This window comes from Physeter macrocephalus, chromosome 9 (assembly GCF_002837175.3).
Source record: "Physeter macrocephalus isolate SW-GA chromosome 9, ASM283717v5, whole genome shotgun sequence".
Classification (NCBI taxonomy): domain Eukaryota; kingdom Metazoa; phylum Chordata; class Mammalia; order Artiodactyla; family Physeteridae; genus Physeter; species Physeter macrocephalus.
Window position 1 is genome coordinate 102,058,028 of NC_041222.1, and position 13,762 is coordinate 102,071,789.

Genomic DNA, 13,762 nt, shown 5'->3' on the forward strand with positions numbered 1-13,762 from the left:
TAACATTAAGCCTTGGAATATACCTTACTGGAGCTCAAGTAATCAAAATCAGTGAGGCAAAAAAAAAAAAAAAAAAAGACAGGATTATGTGGAGACTTTTGCACCTCGGGCAGTGAAGAGAACTTAGAGATTTTAGGCAGATTCTAATAGTGCTGAAGTTTCCAGCGTTAGTTGACTGAGGAATTGCACTGTTTTGAAAGATATTTAGACAAAGTAGAGCTCTTTGCATGCTAGGCTTCTAAATTATAACTAAAAACCTACTTCAAACCTTAGCACTGAATGTTCCATTATAGAAATACTAGCTTAAGAAAAGCAGATTCACAAATGATTTTTTCAAATCATTAAAAATAAGAAAAGATCATTGCTTGATTAAAAATATCATCCCTTAAACTATATTGTTCTTACATTTTGCAATTGCCGAGTGAACACTGGTGTACGTATTTCCTGATTCAGAAAAGCAAAAAAATTTAAATAAAATTTATGAAGGCGTAAATGAAAACACTTACACATGCTATCTCTAAGTGTACATAAAATTTTTAAAGTGTTACAGAAGTAACAGATTGGCTTACCAAACCTTGAAAAGTCCATTTTAAGGTTTTATATGTCTAGCTTTTTCAAATACTTTGGGAGTTTTGAGAAAATAAAAGATACAATGTGCAATGTTTATGCCCATGACGCAAGAACAATGTTTCTTATAAAAGTCAAATTTTGGTGGTCAGATTTCCCACTAACAAGAACCAAGGGTTCTTAGAGAAATAATTGTTTTTAGGTCCAGCAAATGTGTAAGATGAGCCTGGGAGGTCTTAGTGCACCAGAAAGCAAGAAGTCTATCAAAGAGGAATTGGATTGTGTCAAAAGGACATAGGAGACAACTTGAAGAGGCTGCCTAAGGTGTAATGGCTTTAGTGTAGAAACAGTAACTGCAGTGAATTAAAATACATCATATATATGCTTTCATAATGATACCCCAAAGTACCCCACTCTGGACACCTTCAGGGTTGCTAGTGCAATAACACGCTATTCTGAGCATCTATAAATAGAGAAAGAGTCCTTATTTCAGGGTTCCTAAATAATTGATAGAGTCCTTTTTATAAAGGAATTCCAGAAATGACAAAATTAGGGAATCGTTATTTTGCCAAGTGCAGTGAAATAGTGGATTTATGCAGTAGTAATCAATTAATGTTAAAAAAAAAAAAAAAAAGCAAAGTGATGGGGATCATTATAAAGGAGAATCAGGCTGACCTCACCTGACCCCACCGATCACAGTCTAGCCACACCAAGAGCAGGGTGACCAGACAAGTGCCTCATGACTGGGTGCAGGGAGAACTCAGCACCACCCATGGATAACTGAACCTGAAGGTCACCAAGCCTCTGGATCTAAATACCGGTTTACAAGAAAAAGCCAAAGAACAAAGGCCAGCAGAGGAAGCAACTGGCCAAATCTAGAACCGAGGACATTCTAGTCTCTCCATCAAATCAATGACGCAGAGAGAGTGGGGTGGAAGAGGGCTGTTGCAGAATAAGAGAGACTTAAGTGCTAAACCAAAGGGTGCTGTGTATTGATATTATTTTTTCAGCTTTATTTAGGTATAACTGACAAAATTGTCAGACATTTAAAGTGTACATCATGATTTGATATATGCCCGCATTGTGAAAAGATTACCCCATTGACTTAATTAACACATCCATCACCGTATGTATATTTGGTGAGAACATTTAAATTCTACTCTCTTCCCAAATCTCAATTATACACCACAGTGTTATCAACTACAGTCACCATGCATGTTCTGTTAGATCCTCAGACCTTGTTCAGCTTAAAACTAAGTTTCTACCCTTTTACCAAACTCTCCCTATTTCCCCCACCCCCTGCCCCTATCCACCACTTTTCTACTCTTTTTCTATGAGTTTTACTTTTTTTTTTTTTTAAGATTCCAGATGTAAGTGATACCATGCAGTATTTGTCTTTATTGATCTTATTTGGATCCTTATAGGAACTAACCAGCCATAGAAAAACATTCTCTATTCCAAAACAAAAAAGAAAAACATCCTCGAAACAATCAGGGTAATTTGGATACAGACTGGAAATATGAATATAGGCGATGTTAAGTGATTGTTAATTTTGTTGGTGTTGGGGGAATGGTGGTTAATTTTTTAAAGTCCTTAGAAGTTAAAGTTGCACGTGGACAATATTTACAGGTGAAATGACATGATGTCTGGGATTTTTTTTTTTAATACTTCTAAAAATATTTGGGGGAGAGGTTTCTAAAGGAAAAAAAAAAGTCTTGCAAAATGTTGGTCGCTATTAAAATTCAGGGAGGGGCACATAGAGTACATTGTAGGATTGTTTGTACCTTCCTGTACTTGAAAATTGTTTTAAAAATTGGTAGAGAGTATCTCGGTGATGACCCCACGTGTCCCCAGTCTGGGCATCCAAACAGGTTTTCCACATCTGGACACCCGTGATATTTGTATGGCATGTGAAAAGAACTGTTGAATTTTGTCCCTAAAATTTTCTGGCAAGATTTCCAGACTATACACTGCTACAGTGTGATAACATATCCCGTCATCATTAAGTATTCTTGAGATTTTGTGCTTTTTTTATACTAATTTATTAGGCAATGGTATGACATAAGCTGTACATATTTTAGGTGTTTTCTCACTAATATCCTTGGCGACGGCTGAACACATGGCTATTTCTAAACCATTTCCTTTAAAAACAACGTTGATGGAGGGCTTCCCTGGGGGTGCGGTGGTTAAGAATCCACCTGCCAATACAGGGCACACGGGTTCGAGCCCTGGTCCGGGAGGATCCCCATGCGGCAAAGCGACTGAGCCCATGTGTCACAGCTGCTGAGCCTGCGCTCTAGAGCGTGGGAGCCACAACTACTGAGGCCCATGCGCCACAACTACTGAAGCCCACGTGCCTAGAGCCCGTGCTCCGCAACAAGAGAAGCCACCGCAAGGAGAAGCCTGCGCACCGCAACGAAGAGTAGCCCCTGCTCGCCAGAGCTAGAGAAAGCCCGCGTGCAGCAACCAAGACCCAACGCAGCCAGAAATAAAATAAATGAAAGTTTAAAAAAAAAAAGACCTTTCCTGTTAAAATAAATAAATACATAAAGTTGATGGAAAAAGTGTTAAGGTCTTGATGGGGCATTCTGGGACAGCATCTAAATGTATAAGATGTTTGAAAATCTCTCTCCCAAACCCAGAGTCAGAGGCAGTGACCTCCTCAGGCAAAACTCAGAAAGGAGGATGTGAGAACACGACTTCTCACTTCAGATTCACAAATACTGCAGGAGGCATTGCTTGCTACTTTTGCTACTAAAACAGCAGCTGTTTGATGCTCAGGGGTTGCCCTAGGATGGACTGGCTCCCAGTGTCAAATGCTCTTCCCTGAAAGACTGTCAACACCAGTGACACCTGGTGTCTGCACATATAACAATATGATATAATTAGTCATTTTGACCTTTGCATTAGGATTTTTTTTCTTTTCTTTTTTTTTTTTTTTTGGTTGGGGGAGGGCATGCCACGTGGCATATGGTATCTTAGTTCCCCGAGCAGGGATCGAACCCATGCCCCCTGTATTGGAAGCTTGGAGTCTTAACTACCAGACCACCGGGGAAGTCCTGCATTAGGATATTATCTTTATTTGATGGCAGCTTCATGCCTCACATCCTAAAAATGAATAAACATTTCACAGCAGTATTCTGGGGTTTATTAGTATCCACCTGAGACAAACCAAATAAATGGCAAACTACACCATTGCCACACATAGGTGTGGCAGAAAATACAGGATAGCACGTTTAATATTAGTTTCTGTAAACTTACAGATTCTCTTTAGAACTTTCATCATTTATAGTCAGCAATTACTAGACTGATCCAGCTTTAGTTTATCCAAATGACTAAAGCAAAAATCCTGCTTGGCTGTGAAGACAAAGCAACTCAAGAATAAGTGGTAATGAATGTACGTTTCACACTGTGTCTGCTGGCCTATCTGACCCTCTTAATGTTACGGCATAATTTTTATTCTCCAGTTCACTTTGTGACTTTGACAGCCTGTAGCTTAGGCATGACTCTCAGTGGGTATGAGTCTTTTAAGAGAAGAAAAAGTCTCTGTGCTATGTTGGGTCACTTTTCCCTTGTAATGTTTGAGCTAAACCATCTGTGCAAAATTCAAAGAGAAGTAACAGAGAGGACAGCTCTCACTCCTACAAGGAACAAGAGACGTCCACTGTGCATCTGAAAGGTGCTTAGATGGTCTCAGGGCTCGTATGGGGCACCTGGGTGCTGGTGACAAGAAGGGCCTGATTGCCTACTCCTGCTAAGCTCTGAGTCTTTCAGCTCCCACCTACCTGGCACCTCTCCCCCTCCCCTTCCAAGACAAACCCTCTAGGAGTGCAAAAAACCCTAACCTATTTCTCCTAAATCCTTGCCCTCCTGTGTGTGGCCCAATGCCTGGTCTCTGATATCCTTCCTTCGTGTGATTGGGTGAAATCAAGTGCAGCTGAGTGGAGCAAAGGGCCTCAAGGTCTAGATACATTGCAGATCAAGGTAGGGGACAGTTTAACATATTATCCCACCTTATGTGTTATTCTAAAAACAGAATACCAGGAATTCCCTGGTGGTCCAGTGGTTAGGACTCGGTGCTTTCACTGCCGAGGGCCCGGGTTCAATCCCTGGTCCGGGAACTAAGATCCCACAAGCTGTGCAGCATGACCAAAAAAAAAAAAAAAACCCCACAGAATACTTCCCACTGTAAAGTTTTTGGGATACCCAAGGAAGTAGAGACTCCTTGCTTCAGCCTTTTGCATTTTTTTATTCTTCTCTCTACCTGGTCCTCAAGTCCCTAGCTTACCAGTCTTCCATCACAACGATCTGCTGGGCTTGGCCATCCTGGATGTACTCCCACCCGTAAGATATTCCATAACCCATCCTCCACACCTTTAAAAATGTACCAGGCTCACCTCTGGGAATGAATTATTATCAGCTGGGTGAAATGTACTTCATTACTAAATTCATAAATGTGAGTGTATTAGTACAGGATAATATGTTATAACCCTTCCACTCAACAAGATGACTCACTCTGAGTAAAGCTACTTTAAGCAGTTATTTTTTTAAAAGATACTTAACCTCTCTGGATTGTGGAGATTAAATTTAATGCATAAAACATGTCAATGCTGTTCAAATACAAAGTCAACACCAAGCCTTTACCTAATATGCTCTGAAGATATTCAGTTAATGTTGAAAGTAATGATAACATTTTATTGAGACTGCATTTGGCCACGTCCCATCCACACCAGCTATTGCTCTATTGTATGTAAGGCACAGACATCCTGTTTCTCAATATAGTATGTTTAAGACACAGAAAATATTTTCAAAATAATTAAGATACTTTTTGAAAATCTCTCTTTAACAGAGTACGTGCAAAACTTCTACTATACATTGTAAACAGTGATGTAAGGATATAAATCAACTATGTATACCATTTGTACATAATAATTACACATCTTATAACTAATGTGGAATACGTCCGTGCCAACTGACTCATTTGTTACCAAGTGGACACGAATCCAGAAGACTGCAGTTATATTAAGACAATCCCATGGGGATGTAATATCTTTGAGCAAGGAAAAAGGAACTGGGTTACAGGATTACTCTACTTATACTAATACAAATATAGATAGGTACAAAGTAAATACGAAGTGAAAGTGATCTAGTTAAATAACTACAAAAAAACTGCAAAAAATGAAAGAAAGAATGGAAGGAAGGAAGGGAGAGAGGGATAGAGGGGGGGAGAGAGAGAGAGAGAAAGGAAGAGAAAGAAAGAAAGAGAGGAAGGAAGGAAGGAAGGAAGTATAGAAAAGGCACAGCTAGACATAAAGAAAAAGGAAAACCAAAAATAACAAAAGCAAACCAATGACCTTATTTCCTAAATCTAATGTTCCAAGAGCCACATCTAAACTCAAGAGAAAGATAGAATTGCCACGTTTCAGTTAAGTTTGGGTCTCTCTTCTCTCTAATGACAGGACAGTGTGGAGAATAATAAATGCACTTGGGACTTGCAGCGACATCTGTTTTCCATGCCCAGTGCCAGTGGGAAGATGCCATCACGGTGATGAGAAAGCAAGAGCAAATATTTTCATGTTGTGCTTATTAGTGGTCAAAAAACTATTTGTGATAAAAAGTGGATAAATAAAGTGAAAATATTTTTATAGGGAATACAAACTCTTTTATAGTCAATTGTACAGCAAGAGAAAGCTTCAGAAGCCCAGGCCCAGCTCCGACATCTTTCTCTCAGTCCACCAATATGTCGTGTAAATACACTGAGGAATTTAAGAGCTTACAACATGGTTTTTACTGAAGTCATCTAAAGTGGAGAAGACCGATTTTAAATTAACCACAATATCTAAGGGGGCTGGAAACTGTGGCTTATAAGGAAACATTGCAACTTCGTGAGAAGTTTGAGCCAAAGAAAGTATTCTTTATAAAGGGAAATTATTCGATTTAAAAGGAAATTTTAAATGTCACATTAAGGATGGGACTGCAACTTCCATTAAGTTGTATATTGGCCTTTCGAAAGAAGCAGTGAAAACTTTATAGCTTTTATTAAGGGAAAGAAATGACATGTGTTATGGTAGATGACAATGCTATTCAACTATGTAACTGATTTATTTATAAGAGTACATATATATTTATGTACATATATCTAAATGTATACATGTGTATGTATACAATAAACATTTATTTATTCAAGTATCTATTGATTGCCTGCTGGTTCCAGGCATCATTTTAATGAATAAAGCCCAGGACATTTCTTTTGTGAAACTTATTTTCAAGTGGAGAGACACACAATAAACAATGAACCTACAATTCACAATATTCTATTGTAAGTTAGGAGGTAACACGGGCAGAGGGGATCGGGAATAGGGAGCGTTTTCGGTAGGGTGAGTAGGGTGCAGACTTCACTGAGCAGGTGACCATCTGAGCAAAAACAGGGAGGGAGTTCTAGGCAGAGCAAATCTGAAGGCAGGGCAACCAGGCAGAAGGAACAGAGCGTGAAGGGGTTAAGGTCTGCATTGTGTGTGGAGGAGCGGCCGGGAGGTGCAGGGACTAGATTAGGGTTAGGGAGGCTGGGGAGAAGTATAGGAAATCAGATCACTGAGGTCTCTGGGCATGAGAAAACATGGGCATTAATCAGACTCATCATATCGTCACATAGACACATGGCATAGAGAACAGGAGAATGCCCCGCCTCCCGCCTCCGTCGGGGGCTGTCTGTCTGTTAGTGGATGCAAACAATTAAAATGTGGTGTACATTAACATATACACAGTACGTTATATGAAATAGATAAACAACAAGGACCTACTGTATGACACAGGGAGGTATATTCAATACCTTATAATAACCTACAATGGAAAAGAATCTGAAAAAGAATATATATATTATTTATATATATATGTCTAGATGGCTTTGCTGTACACCTGAAACTAACACAACATTGTAAATCAACTATGTTTCAATTAAAAGTTTTTTGTTTTGAAAAAAAATGCAGTGTAGAAAATGCTGAAGGGACGCAGTGGGTGCTCTAAGAGGCTGTGGAAGTGACATCTTTCCTGGATCTGGAGATGGGGAGAGAAGACTTCCCCTAGGTCACCCAAAATTTGAAATACAAGTAAAATTCAGTCCGGAGAGGAAAGGAGAAGGATTTTTCCAGACTAAGGGAACAGCAGCATGTACATGTTATTCAGTTAACAAATAGTTATTTGACACTAAGTGAGTTCTAGGAATAGTTTTAGGCATTGGGGGAAACAGTAGTGATCAAACTGTTAATTTTTAAAATCCTTGCTCTCCTAGAGAGGGGTAAAATTAAGAAGGGGTAAAAGCATGAACTATTCAGGGAACTTCAGGTACTTTAGTGTGACCTGTATACAAAGTGTCTGTAGGAAGTGGCAGTGGATGAGGCCAGAAGGGTAAACAGTAGTTTTCATGCTAAGAAGTTTGGATTTTATCCTGAAAGAAGGTAGGAGGAGGGGCATCACTGAAGGATATTCCTCAGGGAAAATACATCGTGGGTTTCTCTGAGTCCACGTCAGATACCAAAAAGATTATACAGTTGGGAATACAGGAGATAGACTACAATTGTTTTCAGAAGATAGCTTCCAAGGGCCTTTCCCCCCACTTTTCTTGGGATGTTTGGAAAGAAAACACAACTGGGGGAGAAGATATTAGAACATAACCATATACATATATATGTATATATATATATATATATATATATATATATATATGAAAGAAGCTTGGGAGGGTTCACACTGTTTATGATTCATTGCTATTCCCTTCTCCATGGGAAAACTTCACTGTGAAACACTCACATTCCTCCATTGTAAAATAAAAGCTTAAAAATAATACCCATCCATCCTTGTAAAACGACAAGCCAATTTAAACTTGGGAGAAAACAACTTGAAACAGGTTGGGGAAGGGTAAGCAGGGCTTTCATTTACTGACTGTGTTAGTCACTAGATAAGGATGCTCGGTGCTTTTATGTAGGGTAATCTCCCATTGACCCCCATGGACATCCTGCAGCATCCATCACAAAGGAACAGGAGATTTTTGCTTTCTAATTGTATCCACTGACACTCTCCTCCCCGAGGACGGATGATCCTCTTTGAGTTAATTTTCATTCTCTGAAGCCAAGCTAGATTTTATTCAGAGTCTGAATTCATGCTATTTGTAGAATTTTTTTCTTTTCAGGTGAATTTGAATAGAGGGGTGTATGCAATCTTCATGTTAACACATTTTTTTAGGTACCTACATTTTTTTAAATGTCAAGCATTCCCTTAATTGTATTATCAAGACTGGTTTTGTGCTTCCAAAAGAGTACCTCAATTATATGTAGGTGATAAGGGCAGAGTGAAGGAAGTCAGACAGGGAAAGACAAATATCATAGGACATCACTCATATGTGGAATCTAAAAAAAGGGTACAAGTGAACTTATTTACAAAACAGAAGTAGAGTCACAGATGTAGAAAACAAACATGGTTACCAGGGCCTAAGAGGGAGAGGGGTAGATTGGGAGATTTTGGGACTGACATATACACACTGCTATATATAAAATAGATAAGTACTAAGGACCTACTGTAGAGCACAGGGAGCTCTACTCAATACTCTGTAATGACCCATATGGGAAAAGAATCTAAAAAAGAGTGGATAGACCGATATGTATAACTGAGTCACTCTGCTGTACACCTGAAACTAACACAGCATCGTAAATCAACTCGACCCCAATAAAAATTAAAAAGAAAAAAATCATTCCTGGGCAGGAACCCTCCCAGGCTAGTTTATAGCCTCAAAGTTTAGTGAGGCTGACGCGGGTATTTTAATACAACACCGCTAAGCTTTCTCAAGAGGTGAAAGAAAGTTCTTTTTAAAAGTCGCCAAAGACTTTGCCTCACTTGAGAAACCTGTGGCATCTGAGGTGATAACAGAACCAAGTCATTTCGGGCTGGCTGCCCGACTTGCCTGAAAACTTAGTGACAGATAAAACATAAATCAGAGCCCTTATCATCCTGCTTCCTTGCCAAATGGGGGGTGAGTTTATCACGGACCTGTCGGCCCACTGATGGCTTTTCCCCTCAGTGCTGGGCAGTGGGTAGAGCAGTTGGAAGCAAACTGGCTCTTCTAAAACGTGTTCATGTAAACAAGCAGGGTCAGACTTCCCTGAATTGCCAGTTAGTGAAGTGCCATCCATCTCACTAAACTGTACATTTGATAGGGCCGTATCATCGATATCTTGAAAAGAAAACAAATAAAAAGAAAAAAAACCAAGTTCCCTGCTTTACGCTGGGACCTCTCCTGCTGATAAAAGTACTAAAAACTAAATTGCCTGGCCCAAGCAACTGGCTACTCACTCATCGGAAGGGAGCGGGGAGTAGCCAGTGCAGGGAGGGCAGACTTTTTTTTAGGGCATTTAGAAATATCATTGGCATTCTCCCAGAAAGCATGTGGTCGTCACTTTAGTTTTCACTGTATATACTATATATACCAGCTGAAGTACTTTTTCCTAATATTTAAAGGAATGATTCCATGAACCGGTTGGGAAGATGATAAAATTTATGTTATTTTTGCATCTTTTCATATGATTTACTTACGGGTGCAACACGGTTGTGAGATGTAAACCTCACAACCGAATCCAACGTTGGTAGTCTGGTAAGGAAATTTATCGATACCTGGAAAGCTTGAAGTCATCTTCCAAACAGGCACTAGTATCCCCTCCCCCCAACCCCGGCAACAAAGTAACAACAGCTTGACTGGCTCACTCTGGGATCCTCAGGCAGTAAGGTTGTAAGTCTCTCATTTGGAAGAATGGACTCACGTGTTTTCCGACATAGCTAGGGCAACTCCACTTCGAAGGAAAATATGCGACCTTTACAAAAGGCCAAATAGTTGTGTGTTGGCACCGAAGGGAAAGGGACGTGTCCAGCCAAAGGTGGTGTAAAAGTCTGGAAATCAACTCCTGTCAGCATTGTTCAAAATGTTTGGATGTGAAGTTCATAGTTTAGGAAGAAGAAGAGACAATAGATTCTTTAAGGGAAGACCAAATTAAAATTACTTTTCCTCCTTAACGGAGTAAGATTAAGCCCAAACACATTCTGAGAAGTGACGAACTCTACTGTTAATTTCCTGATGTGGCATATGGATGTGCATTATTTTGGCCACACCCAGATATGATACCATGTGTTGCATGAACACTACTTCCTTGCTCAAGATTGACTCATAGCTGCTGAAAACTCAGATGTTTCCATTTTAAAATTATGCCTGGATATAAATATAGGGAAAATAAATCTATGATCAGCCAAAGATATCAGCATATAAGTTTACTAAAAACACTATAAAAATGGAGACCAGAAACATTTGTCTAAAATAAAAAACCCAAAGTCTTACAGTCAAGAAGTTATTTTGGATGTACATTTCAGGTAATGCAGCATAGGTTATAAACCATGCTTTTAACTTGATCAGGGACTTCTATTTCAGTAGAATGCCTTTTTTTTTTAGAGCTTTGTTGTTTCATTTGGTTTTCTCATACTGATATATGTAGTGACCATTCCTTTACATAGTAACGGAAAGCCATACTAACAAAAACTTACCTTGCAAATGATTTTAAACTATCAATATTTTTAGAGAAATTATTGATAACTTACTAAAATAGTAGGCTGGTCTAACATTATATGTCACTGGCAAAAAATCCAAACTCTATTACACTTATGTGCAGCATTGACATATCAAGGTTTTGCTATATAAACGTACTGGATCAGAATTGGGTAGCTGGGGATTTTTATCATGCTTTAGCTGCCTTCTCCACCTAAGCAGTGGAATTGCAGACATTTAGGTTTCTTTATTATTATTTAACATATATCTATCCATTCATCAAATAGTTTTGAATAGCTACCATGTCCTACAGCATACATATATATATATATATATATATATATATACACACACGCACTTATTTGTATAATAAACACAATATAGTATATGCATACAAGGGCATACAATAATAAAAAGGAAATATAATACGTCGTTTCACATCTTGAGGAGTTTTCGGTCCAGTCCCGGATATAATATTTTGATGAATTTTAAATGCAAATTCTTTAAGAGAATGATGAGATGGCACAGAATAATGCATTTTAAAGTGAATTTCATTAACATCTAAGGAGAGACATTAAAGATGGCTCCAACCTGAGGAAAGGGCCAGTAATCTTGTCTTGTCTTGTCACCAACTTTCAGAAGCACTCCAAGTATCTGAAAAAGTACTGATATTGGGGTTGCTATCTTAAATTGTTTTCTACAATCTTATACTTCTCTGGCACTTCAGAGGAGGCCCTACCTTATTATCATTGCCCTCCAGAAAAAGAAGAGTCATAACCTGTCTCAAGTGTTAAACAACCCTGACTCTTAAGAAATCATTCAGGTTAACCTCCAACATTCATGTTGCAATCTTGGGTTGTCTCGTTATGTCCCCAGAGATGCTTATTAAATGGCACTTTGTCATTCTCTCCTTCAAGCTGAATGATGCCAATTCCTGTCTTCCCAGAAGTAATCCTTTAGTTGTCAAGTATACTATTGATGCTATTAGATTTATTTTCCATTTGGTATATTAACAACTCCAGCTCTTTGATTTGGAGCTAAAAGCTCTGGGACACAGCCTTATTTAGGGGATTAGGATGGGTCAGGAAGTGTTTCACCTCTGCATTTTACAGGATTACACCTGGTCCAGGTGAATGATGATACCAACGCAGGTGACTGTTCATTGGTCTACACTGTCCTATAGGAATATGACACAAGCCATACGTGTAATTTTAAATTTCCTAGTAGTCTCATTAAAAGGAGTGAAAAGAAATAGGTGAAACTGATTTTATTTTATTTATTTTTTTTACATATACATGTATCCATTCTTTTTCAAATTCTTTTCCCACTTAGGTTGCTACAGAATATTGAGCAGAGTTCCCTGTGCTATACGGTAGGTCCTTGTTGGTTACCTATTTTAAATATAGCAGTGGGTACATGTCAATCCCAGCTCTCTAACTATCCCTCCCCGCCACCCATTCCCCCCCCACCACCGGTAACCATAAGTTCGTTCTCTAAGTCTGCGAATCTTTCTGTTTTGAAACTGATTTTATTAATATATTTCATTTAACTCAGCACAAAATATTGTCATTTCAACATGTAGTCAATATATACAATTATTCATGAGCAGTTTAAGTTCATTTTTACACTAAGTCTTTGAAATCTGGTATGTATTTTACACTTGTAGCACATCTCAATTTAGACTGGTCACATTTGAGTTTCCACAGCCGTATATGGCCAGTGGACCACACAGGGCTCTACAGAACTAGAAGGCAATCTCAGTAACGTTGCTCCAAACATGGATATCTTCCCGCTGACAGGCTCAGGGCCTATGAAATCTAAATCATTCTCCCTATAAGATGTGGTCTTTGTTCTCAGTCTCTGTGCTGTTTTATTCCAAGTCTGGACAGTGGTGATTATACTCAGTTTTTTATCACATTACAAAATATTCAAAAGTTCTGCGGGAAGTCTACAAGCTGAATGGCAATTGCCTAGTACTCCTCAGTCAGAGACATTACGTGTGCCTTTTTTCTTCTATTTACCATTTACTACTGCTCTGTTTTTAGAGTCAGTCAGTCAGGCAGTATTGATTAGGGCCAGGCATGCTCAAGTGCTCAGTATGCGCCGTAGGGGACAGAGTGCTGGCCTTCAAGGGGCCTCCATGCTGAAGTCCTGCTTTTCACAAGTTTTATCTTGAGGTGCTTACAAGGACTTATCAGACTGCATAATACCCCCTGGGGTGTTAAAAATAAAAACGAAACAATTATCGTTTTCTTTTTGTCCTGTAACATTCAACGTGGCAAGTTTTCCAGGAAACAAAAACTCCCTTGCAAACAAGTGAACTGAATCAAATTGTTCCTTCCCAAAAATATTTTGTAACTGGGCATTATCTCCTCTTGTCTTTGGTACCAGATCAGATCTGAGCTCTTTCTTTTTAAAAGAAACATCAAAGGAAAAGATGCAAAGAATAAGTGAAATAAAAACCATGAAGTGGTATCCACTGGGGTACAAACATCTGTAGGATGAACCACCAACCTCAAGTACTCTGTGGGCAGGAGTTACCTTCCCACAGACAGAAGCCCGCTAAGGAACTCACAGAATGACTTCCTCCTCAACCAAGTGACTGACAGCTTTTCT